Source organism: Schistocerca piceifrons, chromosome X, assembly GCF_021461385.2.
Source record: "Schistocerca piceifrons isolate TAMUIC-IGC-003096 chromosome X, iqSchPice1.1, whole genome shotgun sequence".
Lineage (NCBI taxonomy): Eukaryota > Metazoa > Arthropoda > Insecta > Orthoptera > Acrididae > Schistocerca > Schistocerca piceifrons.
In genome coordinates this window covers 834,710,067-834,726,191 of record NC_060149.1, presented here as the reverse complement: position 1 = coordinate 834,726,191, position 16,125 = coordinate 834,710,067, and the positions used below count along the sequence as shown (strand labels likewise).

General features: G+C 46.4%; 1 protein-coding gene across 1 annotated transcript in view; it reads left to right on the top strand.

Moving 5' to 3' along the window:
• The window catches only part of LOC124721934 (vesicle-fusing ATPase 1), a 94,849-nt gene that overhangs the window by 10,141 nt on the left and 68,583 nt on the right, over window positions 1-16,125 (top strand). The gene's annotated exons all lie outside the window — the stretch shown is intronic.

Sequence of the window (16,125 nt, the reverse complement as noted above, 5' to 3'; positions counted from 1 at the left end):
CATTTCCCAATTTCTGGCCTGACAGTAGCAGACAATGTTATTGTGGACCCTATTGATATCTCCAACACAGTAGTCCACCATTTTGTGGAAGTTTCGAGCCCTTCGCACTATCACCCTGCCTTCCTCCAACGGAAACGAGAGGAGGCAGCTTGGGCAATGCCCATCTCTTCTCCGAATCGTGAGTGCTACAATTCCGCCTTTACTATGAGGGAACTCGATCATGCTCTCAGTTCAACCCGATCTTCTGCCCCAGGGCTGGACGCCATCCACATTCAGATTTTGCAGTACCTTTTCCTTGCGGGCAAGCACTTTCTGCTTAATACGTACAACCGCATCTCGGCAGAGGGCACATTTCCTGGACGCTGGTGTGAAGCCACCGTCATACACATACCTAAGCCAGGCAAGGACAATAACCATCCTACTAGCTACTGCCCTATCTCTTACCAGTTGCATTTGCAAGGTGATGGAATGTATGATTCATGCCCGGCTGGTATGGTGGCTCAAGTCTCGCAATTTACTGATGAATGCACAATGTGGATTTCGAGCATGGAGTTCAGCAGTTGACCATCTCGTTACTTTGTCCACCCATATCATGAATGGCTTTCTGTGGAAAGCCCATACTGAGGCCATGTTTTTCGATTTGGATAAACCTACAGCACCTGCTGGAGAACTGGTATCCTTCGTACTCTTTACACGTGGAGCTTCCGTGGCTGCCTGCCCTGTTTCCTTCGGGCATTTCTACATGATTGAGTTTTCAAGGTGCGTGTGGATTCTGCCTTGTCAGACACCTTTATCCAGGAAAACGGTGTGCCTCAGAGTTCTGTCCTGAGTGTCGCCCTCTTTGCTATCACCATTAACCCTAACATCGCCTGTCTCCCACTGGGCACCTCTGGCTCCCTTTTTGTTGACGATTTTGTCTTTTATTGCAGCTCCCCACGGACCTGTCTCACTGAGCAGCATCTTCAGCACTGTCTTGATCATCTTTACTCCTGGAGCGTTGACAGTGGCTTTTGCTTTTCCCCTGACAAAACCGTCTGGCAGCACAAATGGTTCCTCCCACCATCTCTACCTCTTCCCCTTCTTTTCGTTGAAACTACTAAATTCCTGGGGCTCATGCTCTGTAGGAAACTCTTGGTCCTCCCATGTGTCTTACCTGGCATCCCGCTGTATTTGGTCCCTCAATGTCTTACATGTCCTCAGTGGCACTTCCTGGGGTGCCGATTGAACCACCCTCCTCCATTTGTACCGGTCCCTTGTCCGTTTGAAATTCGACTATGGGTGCTTTGTTTATGCGACTGCACGCCAATCCTCTACCCATCAACACTATCCACCGTCATGGCATCCGTTTGGCTATGGGTGCCTTTTACACCAGCCCGGTTGAGAGTCTGTATGCTGAAGCTGCTGAACTATCACTGTCCTACAGCCCTGACTTCCTCCTCAACAGGTACGCATGCCGTTTGTGTGCCATGCGTGGCCATCCCTCCTATGCCTCCTCCTTTGATGGTTCCTTCGACCTTCAGTATTGGGCTCATTCCTCTGCTATGTTACTTTCTGAACCCCCTTTGCCACTTGCTACAGTGGCTTAACTTCACACTACCTGCAACTTTCCCAGTGGGTGTGAACCCTTTACCACCTTGGCTTGGTGAAGCAACCCATTTTAACCTTGGCCTTCATTCACTTCCTAAGGACACTACTCCAGCCTCGGTCTATTGCCTCCAGTTTCACGACCTTCGCATGGAACTTCGCGATAATACCTTTGTCTACGCTGATGGCTCTCGGACTGACCATGCGGTCGGGTGTGCCTTCGTCATTGGCACCTGTGTCTTTCAATACCGGCTTCCAGCACACGCCTCAGTATTTACAGCCGAGCTCTTCGCCTTGTATCAGGCCATGGAATACATCCGGCAACACAGCCTTTCCAATTGTGTTCTCTGCTCAGGCTCACTCAGTGCCCTCCAAAGTCTATGTGCGCTATAGACTGCTCATCCCTTAGTACAGCGGGTCCAAGAAAACTGTCACTCTCACTTTTTGTGGAGCCAATTTCACATTTCTGTGGGTCCCTGGTCATGTCAGTCTACCACGTAACGAGGCTGCTGACGCTGGTGCCAAGACTGCAGCTTATTAAGCCTCTTCCAGCACCTTGGAAACCTCCTCTTTGAACTCCCGCCGGGAGGAGATTATTTTAACTCGACTGTGTATTGGGCACTGCCTTTTTAGCCATCGTCATTTGCTAAGTGGCGCTACCCCACCAATTTGTACACACTGTGCCCGAATTTTAACTGTCCACCACTTCCTACTGGAATGCCCTTTTCTTAACAGTTTACGTTTCACCTTGGGTTTGCCATCTAATTTATCAGCTGTTTTAGTGAATGGTGCGCGGGCTGTCGACCGAATTTTGCTTTTTATCTGCCGAAGCAATATGGCGAAGGCCATTTAATTTTTATTTTTGGATCTCAATTTCTGTATGGTGTTTTTTAGCCTTTCTTCCATGTGCCTGTTTTTAGCTGTCTCCTAATCTGTCCATAGGGACTGACGTATAGTCATTTAACTCTTGTCTGTGTTCGTGTTCTATAGTTTTGACTTGGGCGTGTATTGACTGCAATTGTTCTTGCACCCTAAAGCAAAACAAAACAAAGAAAAAAACAGGTGGCCTTTGCTGTGGCTGGGTGGCGCCCATGGGGAGAGCCCCTGATTGGAGTGGGTGGCATCAGGGTAGATGACCGGTAATGAAGTGGACTAAGTCATCTCTTGCTGGTGACCGTACAGCACCAGCAGTCACTTAGAATGGCAAGGTAGAGTACAATGCTGACAGATATGACCCTAAATTGTTTCCCTCCCTCGCTACACCGTGGGAGGAACGTAGGGCTACAGAAAGAAGAGAGCCAAATTTGCCTCGGTATTTAGTCTGTAGCAGAATGGACTGGGACTCCTTTCTACATACGAAGCCTCAGTTTTTTTGTTGAACACCTTGAGGATAAGTTAGGGAAGTGACAGTGCTGACCAAGATGGGAAGCGGTGCGGTCTCGATTCAGACAGCAGCCCCAGCCCAGTCCTGGGCGTTACTTGCTTGTGACCAGCTTGGTGATATTCCTGTTTCCGTCGCTCCCCATAGAAGCCTCAACATGGCCCAGGGGATTCTTTTCCATTGGAACCTCCTCTTGCAGTCTGACGACAAGTTCTGCAGCAATCTAGAATGGCGGGGTGTTCATCTCATCCAGTGCGTTTACAGGAGACCCAAAGACAACAGGATTGCTACCAGTGCCTTCATCTTAGCCTTTGAGGGTGATTCATTGCCTGAAAAGGTGAAGGTGATGGTTTATCGCTGTAACATTGAAGCAGATGTCCCTCCCCCTATGCGGTGCTTTAAGTGCTGGAAATTCGGGCACATGTCTTCCCGCTGCACTTCCGACACCACATGTAGAAACTGCAGACGTCCACTCCATCCAGATACTCCCTGTACGCCTCCTCCCACTTGCATCAACTGTGGAGAGCAGCACTCCCCCTGCTCGCCAGACTGCACAGTACTCCAAAAAGAGCAGAAAATCATGGAGTACAAGACCCTGGACCGGTTGACTCACCAGGAGGCTAAACGTAAATTTGAACGATTACTTCTTATGCTGCAGCTACATTACCATCACAAGTACCAGTCATACCACGCACTGTGCCATGAACAGTGAGCTCTCTGGGCCTCCAGAATACATCTGCCCCCTTGGTGGTAGGGGAAAAATCTCCTTCCGCCCCCCAAACACAGGGGACATTGGTCCCCTCACCCCAGCCGGAGAAGCAACAGCCTCCTCCAGCTCCTCTTCTGTGGAAGGGATCCCTTGGGACCCTCTCTTGTCAAGGTATCCACTAATGCCAAGCGGACAATTGCCAGTTTTTAAGCGAAAAGCTGCTGGACGAAGAGCTTCACGGTCTTCTTCCATGCTTGAAGCTACTTCAGAGAAGTCCTCCCAGCTAGCCCCTAAAGAGAAGTGAGAGGGCAAGCAAATGAAGTCTGCTATGAGAAAGGACCCTCCGGTGGCCCCAACACCACCATTCCCTACTAGTTCTGCACCTGTGGATGAGGTGGAGATCTCAGCATCCCTTTAGGATATGGATCTCACTGATGCCTCATTCACAATATGAATGGATACAAATACTCAGTCAGTGGCAGCAGGTGACCCTGAGGTGTAACCTGCCTCCTTGCCTGCTTCATGCCTTCCCAGCCTCACAATAACGTCATCCTCCAGTAGAATAGCTGCGTTTTTATTCCACCACCTGGCTGAGCTATGGTAACGTTTAAGCCTTACCCCTGTTTTCTACATTGCCCTCCAGGAAATCTGGTTCCCAGCAATGTGGACCCCTGCCCTTCGTGGCTATGGGGGATCTTACTAGAACTGTAGTGGCTATAACAGAGTGTCAGGTGGAGTTTGTGTCCTGAACTCAGTATGCAGTGAACCAGTGCCCTTTCAAACCCCTTTTGAAGCTGTGGCTGTCAGGATAAGTGCGACACGGGAAATAATTGTCTGCAACATATATCTTCCTCCCGATGGTGCAGAACCCCTGAACCCATTGGCTGCACTGGTTCATCAACTCCCTAAACCTTTCCTGCTTTTGGGATATTTTAATACCCATAACCCCTTGTGGGGTAGCACTGCTTACTGGCTGAGCTAGAGATGTCAAAACTTTCCTGTCTCAACTCTACCTCTGCCTCTTAAATACTGGGGCTCCCCTACAGTTCAGTGTGGCTTATGGCCCTTACTTGGCAATTGATTTATCCCTCTGCAGCCCAGGACTTCTCCCATCTGTCCACTGGAAAGCCCACGATGACTTGTGTGGTAGTGACCACTTTCCCATCTTCCTGTCACTCTTCCAGCTCCATTCCCCTAGGCATCTACCAAGATGGGCTTTAAACAAGGCAGACTGGGAAGCTTTCACCTCTGCTATCACCATTGAATCTCCACCACATGGTACCATCAATGTGGTAGTTGAGCAGGTCACTAGAATGATCGTTTCTGCGGCAGAAACACAATCCCTTGCCCTTTAGGGTGCCCCCGGCGAAAGGCAGTACCTTGGTGGTTGCCGTAAATCACTGAGGCAATTAAGGAGCATTGGCGAGCTCTACAGTGACATAAGCAGCACCTTTCCGTAGAGCACCTAATAGCTTTTAAACTGCTCCATGTCCGGGTTCACCAGCTTATAAAAAGACAGAAACAGGCCTGTTGGAGAGGTACGTCTCGACCATTTGGTGCCATACGTCACCTTCCCAAGTCTGGACAAAGATCAGATGTGTTTGTGGGTACCATACCCCGACAGGTGTTACTGGCATCAACATCAATAGCATGTTATCTACCGATGCAAACGCAATTGCTGAGCACTTTGCTGAACACTATGCTCGAGCCTCTGCATCAGAGAATTATTTCCCAGCTTTTTGCACCCTCAAACAGCGGATGGAAAGGAAAGCCCTCTCGTCCACTGAACATCACAGTGAACCCTACAGTACTCCATTTACAGAGTGGGAGCTCCTCAGTGTCCTTGAATATTCCCCGACACTGCTCCTGGGTCTGATTGGATCCACAGTCAGATGATCAAACATCTCTGGTCTGACTACAAGCGACATCAACTCATCATCTCCAATTGGATCTGGTGCGATAGCATCTTTCCATTGCGATGAGCACCATCATTCCATTGCTCAAACCTGGTAAAAACACACTTGATATGGATAGCTATCGGCCCATTTGCCTCATCAACGTTCTTTGTAAGCTGTTACAATGTATGGTAAGTTGGTGGTTGTGTTGGGTCCAGGAGTCACTTGGCCTACTGGCTCTATGCCAGGATGGTTTCCGCCGGGGTCACTCTACCATTGATAATCTAGTTTCCCTTGAGTGTGCCATCCGAACAGCCTTTTCCAGATGCCAACACCTGGTTGCCATCTTTTTTGGTTTACGAAAAGCTTATGACACGACCTGGCGGAATGATTTCCCTGCCACATTATGAGAGTGGGGTCTCTGGGGCCTGCTCCCGATTTTTATCCAAAATTTCCTATTGCTGATTACTTTCCATGTCCAAGTTGGTGCCTCCCATAGTTCCCCCCATATCCAGGAGAATGGGTCCCGCAAGGCTCTATATTGAGTGTATCTCTAATTTTAGTGGCCATTAACGGTGTAGCAGCAGCTGTCGGGCCGTCGGTCTCATCTTCTCTGTATGCAGACAGCTTTTGCATTTCGTACTGCTCCTCCAGTACTAGGGTTGCCGAGCGGCACTTACAGGGAGCCATTCACAAGGTGCAGTCAAGGGCTCTAGTCCACGGCTTCCAGTTTTCAGCTGCGAAGTCATGTGTCATGCACTTCTGTCGGCGTTGTACCATTCATGTGGAACCAGAACTTTACCTTAATGATGATTCACTCACTGTAGTGGAGACATATCAATTCTTAGGACTGGTTTTCGACACCCAGTTGGCGTGGCTTCCTCATCTTCATCAGCTGACACGGAAGTGCTGGCAGCACCTCAATGCCCTCTGCTGCGTGAACAGCACAAACTGGGGTGCAGGTCACTCTACGCTGCTGCAGCTCTACAGAACCCTTTTTCAATCCCGCCTTGACTATAGGAATCTGGGTAATGGTTTGATGGAGCCCTCAGCATTGCATTTACTTGACCCAGTGTACTACTGTGGCATTCGACTGGCAACAGGAGCTTTTAGGAAGAGTCCAGTGACCAGTGTCCTGGTGGAAGCCAGTGTCCCTCCGTTGAAGGTTAAACGTGCACAGTTGCTTGCCAGTTATGTTGCACACATACATAGTTATCCTGAGCATCCGAATTACCATCTCCTTTTCCCATCCACTGCGGTTCATCTCCCGCATTGGAGGCCCAGGTCAGGGCTTAAGATTGCGGTTCATGTCCGATCTCTTCTGTCTGAAGGGGAGTCCTTGCCTTTACCATCTATACTCAAGGTCCATTCACGTACACCTCCGTGGTGTACACCTAGGCTGAAGCTCCGCTTGGACCTTTCGCATGGTACTAAGGACTCAGTTAACCCCGCAGCTCTCCGCTGTCACTTCCTCTCGATTCTTGACATGTACCAGGACTATGAAGTGGTTTATATTGACAGCTTGATGATTGATGGTCACTTTGGCTTCGCGTATGTTCATGGAGGCCATATTGAACAGCATTCCTTGCTAGATGGCTGCAGTGTTTTGACTGCAGAGATGACAGCCATTTCTCGTGCTCTTGAGAGCATCCGCTCATGCCCTGGGGAGTCGTTTCTTCTCTGTACTGACTCCTTGAGCAGCCTACAAGCTATCAACCAGTGCTACCCCCACCATCCTTTGGTAGTGACCATCCGGGAGTCCATTTATACCCTGTAACGGTCCAGTCGTTCGGTGGTGTTTGTGTGGACCCCAGGCCATATCGGAATCCCAGGAAATGAACTTGCTGACAGGCTACATGGAAACTGCTTCTGGAGATCGGCATCCCTGTAACTGACCTGCGATTGTTATTATGCCGCAAGATTTTTCAGGTTTGGGAGATGGAATGGCATAATCTCAGTACGCACAACAAACTGCATGCCCTTAAGGAGACTACAAATGTGTGGAAGACCTCCATTTGGGCCTCTCACAGGGGCTGTGTGGTTCTCTGCAGGATCTGCATTTGCCGTACATGGCTAACACAGGGCTACCTCCTCCATCGTGAGGACCCACCTCAGTCGGTGTAACTGTGGCTCGCATATGACTGTCATCCACATCTTGCTGGACTGCCAACTTTTAACTGCTCCACAGCAGACTTATAACATTCCCAGCACTCTTATCTTCGGTGTTGGGTGACAATGCCTCTGCAGCAGATGTAGTTTTATGTTTTATTCGTGAGAGGGATTTTTATCATACCATCTAAGGGTGGGCATTTAGACTTCTCTCTGAGGTCGCCACCCTCCCTCCATTTTAACTATGTCACACTTCCTTTGCATATATTTGTCTTGGTGGTCGTCTCTTGCCTACATGTGTTCATCTTGCCTTGTCTTTTTGGGGTGGACATTTTAATGTGTTGCAGAGTGGCTGGCTCATCCTTTTTTATTATTGTGATCAGCCAGACCAAACCATATGCTCTATCGTTTTAATACTTTCTTCCACGTTTCCTTGTGGTGTATGTTTTCCCCATTTTTTGTTCGTTCCATTCGTTTTCTTTTCAGGTGTGGTGTTGGCTGTTTTTGTACCTTGAGCCTTGCTTGCATCAGGAAAAAGGGACTGATGACCCTGTAGTTTGGTCCCTTTATACAACCAACCAACCCCCATGGCTTGTGCCATGACCTTAAATTTGTCTCGAAGTATCATTTGGTCCAAAAGATTCCCTTGACCCCACAATTTTGTGCCGCCTATTCTTGGCTGTCCTTGAGATGTGTCTGGGTTCAGAAGTGGTATTCACTGACGGGTCCACAATGGATGGATGAGCAAACTTTGCATACACACCTGCATGGTGTACTGAACTCCACACTCTGCTAGATGGCTGCAGTGTCTTCACTGCTGAATTGATGGCCATTAATATAGCCCTTAGGCATGTTCATTCTTGCACTAGCAAGAGTATACTAATCTATAGTGACTCATTTAGCAGCTTTCAGGCTATATAGTCCAGTGCTGCTTTCCTCATAGGCTTACACACACACACATCAGTCATGAAAGCTTTCATTCTGCTTATTATTTTCATTATGTACCAAACAAGGTGGTACAGGAATTGATGTGCTGGACTTTGATTTGGGAAGAGCAATGTTCAAATGTGTTTCCTTCCATTTAGATATCAATTTTCAGTGGTTTTCTTAAGTTGCTTTAGGTGAATGATTGGAATTGCTCCTTTGAAAAGAACACAGGTTATTTACTGCTCCAATTTTGTCCCATCTGAGCTTGTTCTCCATTGCTAATGATTGCCTTGTCAACACACCCTGTAAAAATTATCTTTCTTCCCTCCATAATATTTGAATTTAAAGGCTAGTAATCCTCATTTACAGATTCTGTGATTATGTGTAGGTGAGGCCAACTCCTTTTGACTAGCACTAAAATAGCTGCTGAGCTTAATGCACTGCTCATCCAACTGATAGGCCCCCATCAACAATATCACTTGCCCTCTCTTTCTGAGATACTGTGAATAAGTTTGTTTTTTGTGAAAGAATGTTGACAAAGAGCCAGAAGATCAGCACCCCCCCCCCCCCCCCCCAGGCCCAGTAAAAAGCAACCTTTTAATCTGTGGACAGCTCAGTAAAGTCAAAAATTTAATTCTTAGGAGTGTAGGAAGAGGAAAAACTTTCTTGGATGTACCAGGTTCAAGATCCATTTGCCAAAACTTATTTCTGCTCTCTTTACTACCAGTGAATCCCCAGTTCTTTAAAAGAGTTGGACTCCCATGTATAAAATAGCTTCAAACATCGGATTACTGTATGTGTGAGTTTGTGTCAAGCATTTAACATTAAGCATCTGAGAGAGAAAAAGATAAGAAAATGTTTTTCATTATGTTTAAAGTTTGTTAGAAGTCACTAAGTGCTCTCATTCTCAAATACTGATTGAATAAAGGCAATTTTCGCATACTGTCAATTACACTGCCTCAAGGCAAACACATTTCTAACTGTAATACTTGTCTTATTATTTTAAAAAATTAACGTATGATTATGCCTCTTAATCAGCAGATTATGACAGCATTTTAAGTTTTTAAATTCAATCAGTAACTAGGCAAACCTTTGAAAATGAAATTTTTTGTTGCCTCTGGTGGCTGTTAGGTAACCTGCAACTGGTACCGGGTTTTGGGATATTCCCTTAGTAATACAATTAGCAATAACCTTGACTTTGTAGTGACAAATCTTTTTTTTTACTTTGCTTGCTTCCATTTTATTATCTACAATATTTTTGGGAAACTGTGCATACATAACCAGAAAACTGTCAAAGATCTGTGGTGTCAATTTGTGAACTTCATATGGACAATTGTTAAAGCATTTAAGAGTCCTTCCTCTGCCTTCATACATACATGGAATTTGTAGTTGACAGTACAAACTTATTCAAGTAGAACAGTGTTCTGTGAGTATTTGTCAGGAAAAAGTATTTGCAGTTTAGTAACACTCCCCATTTGGGGGTAGGGGGGGCTCACAACTCTTTTGTGAGTATGTACTTGGCTACCATAGGGCCCCAGCCTTTGCAGCACTACTTCCCTTTCTGTGCTGCAAGCCCATAATTAGCCTATACTCCCCCTCCCGTGCCTTTCCGTTGGATGGTCTTTCTGGTGCAGTTCCTGCTTGAATCTGGTATATGATTTAGAACCTTAGTTTTTTCATTTCACTTCCAGTGCACTCTGCACCTTTCTGTTAATAAATATGTGGTCCCAGTTGTTGGGTTTGACCTGCCACCACTTTTCCAAAATTTTCAGAAGTACGGATCATGCAGCGGAGGTTGCCCAGTGTGGTGTCTGTTTCACTTTTGTTCCTTTCCACCTTGACACCCCTCCTTTCTAATAAGGCATTATGCCCAAAACCCAGCAAGGTAGCCATCCCGTTGTGTGGGGGGCGTCAAGTACCTGCACAATGGTAGCTCCCTGACCACACAGGGATCACATTGCTGGTGCCTGAAGTAATACCTCCGTATGTATGCCAAGGAGTATGTGTCCATTGTGGCTGGGGCACAGGGAATCTGAGCAATGAATTACTGGCTAATTAGCTGCTTCTGAGGCTGGGTGGTGCCCATGGGGAGAACCCTCATTCGGGGCAGGTGTCACCATTGTGGATGACTCACGTATGAAACAGATGAAGGTTTCTCCCACTGGTAGTCATGCGGCCCCAGCTATCTCTTCTGAATGAAAGAATTTTGTTCAACACAGAGATATATGACCCCAAAATGTTTCCTTCCCTGACTATGCCATGGGAGGAACGTAGAGCTAACAATAAGCAGAGAAATATTCTCCTCAATACCCGGTTTGTACAGGGAGAGCTGGGGATTCTTTTTTTCATCCTAAAGCCTTTCTTCTTTGTAGAGACTATAGAGGACAAGTTTGGGTAAGTTGCAGCCATCTCCATAATGAAGAGTGGGTCAGTATTGATTAAAACAGCATTCCCTGCCCAGCCATGGGCGTTGCTTCCTTGTAACGAGTTGAGTAACATTCCAGTGACTGTCACTCCCCATAACAGTGTAAATTTAGTTAAGGCCATTATTTTCCACAGAGTCCTGCTCTTACAACCAGATGATCTACATGCCAAAGCGACAAGGTGTACACTTTGTCTGTCATGTACGTAGGGGGCCAGAGGACGATAGGGTTGCTACCTGGGCCTTCATCTTGGCCTTTGAGGGTGATTAGTTGCATGAAAGGGTAAATGCGGTGATATACTGATGTGATGTGAAAGTGTATGTCTCACCGACCTCACTTATACAGTGCTTCAAATGTATGAAATTTGGGCAGGTCTTCATGTTGCAATCCCAGTCCAGTCTGTTGGGACTGTGAATAGCCATTGCTCCTCCCCCATCTGTGTCAGCTGTGGAGAACACAATTCTCCCTGCTCTTCCTGAGAGAGGAGGGGGAAAAAATACAGGAATATAAGACTCCAGACAGATTGACATACTACGAGGCCAAGAGGTAGTATGAGCATCTGCAGAGAGATTTACACACATGACAATGTCGTATGCTATAGCTATGATGTTGCTGCCTACGGCTATGACGTCCCTACCCTCTCTGCTGGTGGTACTCTCCTCCATTATGCATCCTACTACGAGCTCTCAGGGATGCTCGAATCGACCCTTTCATATGGTTGGGGGCTCTTCTCCTCCTGCTGCTTTCTCCATACCAACTTAGGAAGCAATGGCTCCCTGCCCATCAGGGACACCGATCCACATCCCTCAGCTGGAGATGTGTGGACTCCATGTAATTGTTCCAATAATCTTCTTTAACTCCAATAACCAATTAATAACGCTTTTTAACCACCATACAGATAGATGTGCACTATTCTAGAGGTTCTATTTCCAATAAACTTGCAGCAGACCACAGTGTTAAAACAAAAATTTTCAAATTTAATTTGAAAGATCTTTTGCAGAAGTCCTTTTATTCTGTGCAATAGTTTCTTGCAGAAGATAGCATTTTGCTGTAGCCAGTCAATTATTCGTGCATACTGCCACAGAAACATTTTTAATATGTTTTAAATTTTATAACAGCTAGCTGTGAATTACATAGTGTTGTTCCAAGACACTTGCTTTGTCCAACATGGCACTACAGGAAACAGTGGTGTTTTTTTTTTTTGGGGGGGGGGGGGTGACAATTTTGTTGTAGGACCATTTTCAATCAGAAAAGACCATGCTGTTAAATATTAAAAATATTATTGAAGGACTTACAGAAGTGGAGCACATAAGTCTCAAAGCAGGTCTTGTTTAAATTTAGTATGGGATACAGTCCAATAATAGGAAGGTGATCGACATGGGGTATTGTTTTGACTTAATCTGGCATTGAAATGGAATTATTTTCGAAATCTCCAACCAGGAATGGCTGTGTCATATGTCAAGTAGGAGTCTGCTATATCTCCCATGGGGAGATGCTTGATAAGAAATAATAAGATACGGGTAAAAAAGAACAAGGGTTCACTATGACCAGAGTAGAGATATTTAATAACAAAGGAAAACTCTTCTCAGTAACAAAATAATAAAACTTCTCAGGCACTAACAGGCATATGCTTGGAACACAAACTAAAAAAATGTAGTGGGATGTAAAGGCTATACCACTGATAATCTCTAATGACGGAAGTTAATCATTTGACATAGTTGGCTGACACACACATCTCAGGCTATTGCTAGAAAGCTGTAGGTCTCACTGCGGTGCAATTTGACCAGGCTCTGACTGATGGGCTGCTAAGAGCTGGCACATGAATTCGCTCAGATGTATGGTGGAGCAAACTGCCAACGTGTTGGTTTGTGCTGTCCTTTATAGTCAGGAACACATATTATGTTAGAGTATAATCACTTTTCTGGAGACTAAAAATCTACTCTGTAGGAATCAGCATGGGTTTCAAAAAAGACTGTCGTGTGAAACCCAGCACGCACTATTCGTCCACGAGACTCAGAGGGCCATAGACAAGGGTTCACAGGTAGATGCTGTGTTACTTGACTTCCACAAGGCGTTCGATACAGTTCCCCACAGTCGTTGAATGAACAAAGGAAGAGCATATGGACTATCAGACCAATTGTGTGATTGGATTGAAGAGTTCCTAGATAACAGAATGCAGCATGCCATTCTCAATGGAGAGAAGTCTCCCGAAGTAAGAGTGATTTCAGGTGTGCCGCAGGGGAGTGTCGTAGGACCGTTGCTATTCACAATATACATAAATGACCTTGTGGATGACATCGGAAGTTCACTGAGGCTTTTTGCGGATGATGCTGTGGTATATCGAGAGGTTGTAACAATGGAAAATTGTACTGAAATGCAGGAGGATGTGCAGCAAATTGACGCATGGTGCAGGGAATGGCAATTGAATCTCAATGTAGAGAAGTGTAATGTGCTGCGAATACATAGAAATATAGATCTCTTATCGTTTAGCTACAATATAGCGGGTCAGCAACTGGAAGCAGTCAATTCCATAAATTATCTGGGAGTGCGCATTAGGAGTGATTTAAAATGGTATGATCATATAAAGTTGATCGTTGGTAAAGCAGATGCCAACTGAGATTCATTGGAAGAATCCTAAGGAAATGCAATATGAAAACAAAGGAAGTAGATTACAGTACGCGTGTTCGCCCACTGCTTGAATACTGCTCAGCAGTGTGGGATCCGTACCAGATAGGGTTGATAGAAGAGATAGATAAGATCCAACGGAGAGAAGCGCGAATTGTTACAGTATCATTTAGTAATCGCGAAAGCATTATGGAGATGATAGATAAACTCCAGTGGAAGACTCTGCAGGAGAGACGCTCAGTAGCTCGGTACGGGCTTTTGTTGAAGTTTCGAGAACATGCCTTCACCGAGGAGTCAAGCAATATATTGCTCCCTCCTACGTATATCTCGTGAAGAGACCATGAGGATAAAATCAGAGAGATTAGAGCCCACACAGAGGCATACCGACAATCCTTCTTTCCACGAACAATACGAGACTGGAATAGAAGGGAGAACCGATAGAGGTACTCAAGGTACCCTCCGCCACACGCCGTCAGGTGGCTTGCGGAGTATGGATGTAGATGTAGATGTAGAGGAATTTGTGGCAATCCAGTTCTGTAAATGACGCGGCAGAGGAAATAGGTCTCTGGCTTGGAGGACTTCTGGTGGTGCTTGTTCTACCGGCTGTTATTTTTGTTGTGATTGAGACAGTCCAGGGAAGCAATGCTTTGTACATGTGCAAACTTGTGATGCTTCAGCATCTGAAGGGTTGCTGATCCCTTTAGGTGAATGGCAGGCACATGGCAGAATCCTTATAATGTAAACCTACACTTAATTCCATTCAATTTTGGGGTAACTCAGACACACAACACAACCTAGAATGTTAGAACAACTTGATTAGACTGGTGCATGTATCCCAATCACCATAACACACTGTAAACACAGTAAGATAACCAAAATGTGTGCAAGCAGTAACGACATAACTGAGTGCAGCAGGGTTTAAATAGGCACTTGCCCATGATGGTCTGTCGGAAGTTCACAGTATTGCTCTTTCGTGGTGCACCTTCACAGATGACAACATACTGCTAATGCACACCGCTTTCAAGTGTGTGGACATTACTTAATTCCTCTTCCCTTGGGGAACAGCTCAGATTTGCAAGATGTCCACAGCGTCTTCCTCCGTGAGGGTCTTGACTGAGATGGCGTGCTGATACTGGGGTGATGGTCAGAAGTACTTGGGGTGCAGGCAGCATCGCAGTCCGCCATCTTGTGTCAACTCATATGGTAGGACGGGTGATGCCAGCACAAGCTCCATGTCCACATCAGGTCCAGGGCCCGGTGGTGGTGGTGGTGGTGGTGGTGGTGGTGGTGGTGGTGGTGGTGGTGGTGGTGGTGGTGGTGCCCCCCCCCCCCCCTCCCCTCATTGGCGAATGAGGTGGAGGAGACAGACAGCTCTGGTACAGACGCCAATTGCATCGGTACTGGTAGCGGTATTGAAGAAGCTGCACCGGGTTTGTCCACCGGTGAGAACATGCCATAACCAAATGAGTGATGTCACCATCCAAACCAGACCGAAAACCATGATGGTGGGCTAACATCTTGGTGCATGACACTTCCCAATGATCAGTGCACAGCAGTTGGAGGATCTCTGAATGGAGAGTCGAGGCAACCACTACGGGAGGAGCTGAATAGACCGTATCAAGGAGGAGAACACCATCAATGACAGAGGAAGATGCTGAAACACACAGTAGTTACTGAGGGGTCAGATGCCCGCAATAGGCACCTCAGGCCACCCATGTTGTATGCAGTGTATCACTCTCTGTAAAGTCAGATTGTAGTACTAGCCTACATGACGTGGGTTGCCTGTATTTGTAAAACTAGTGACAGTTTGTTGAGCACATTCAATAAAGTGGAAACAGAGTAACTCCTCCCAATCAAAAGCTGGGTCTGGACTGGCCTAAAAATGGGAGGCACATCAGCATTTGCATGTGTAGCTGTGGGGCAGAAGTGAGTCTCATAGCAAGAGAGGAACAGCGCCCAACATTGAAGGTGATGTGGTGCTTTGTGTGGCAATGATGCTGATGGGTTAAACAATGAAACTAATGGCTTGGGATTCATGGCGAGATGGAATTTTACACCATACAGGAAAGCATGGAACCACTTTGATGCATAAACGATGTTGAGGCCTTCTTTCTGTATTTGTGAATATCTAGGCTGAGCCGAATTAAGCATCTTTGATGCATATGCAGTAAGCTGCTCGTAGCCATCAGATTTTAACATAAACTTAAGTTTAGAAAACACTGTTTCACATGCCTGCGACCAGTGGAAAGATGTCCCCTTATACAGCAAGGCATGGTACAGTTGTGCTACCAACGCCGCCTCCGGCAAAAACTGATGATAATAAGCAATCTTACCTGGGCGAGGAGGGCAGGGGGGGGGGGGGAGGGAGGGGAGGGGGAAACGTGGAGTTCCTTGAAAGCTGTAAGACACAGAAGAGCCACAATGGCAGAGATGTTCTGATGAAGCTGGTTTGATACCATCTCTAGAGACCTC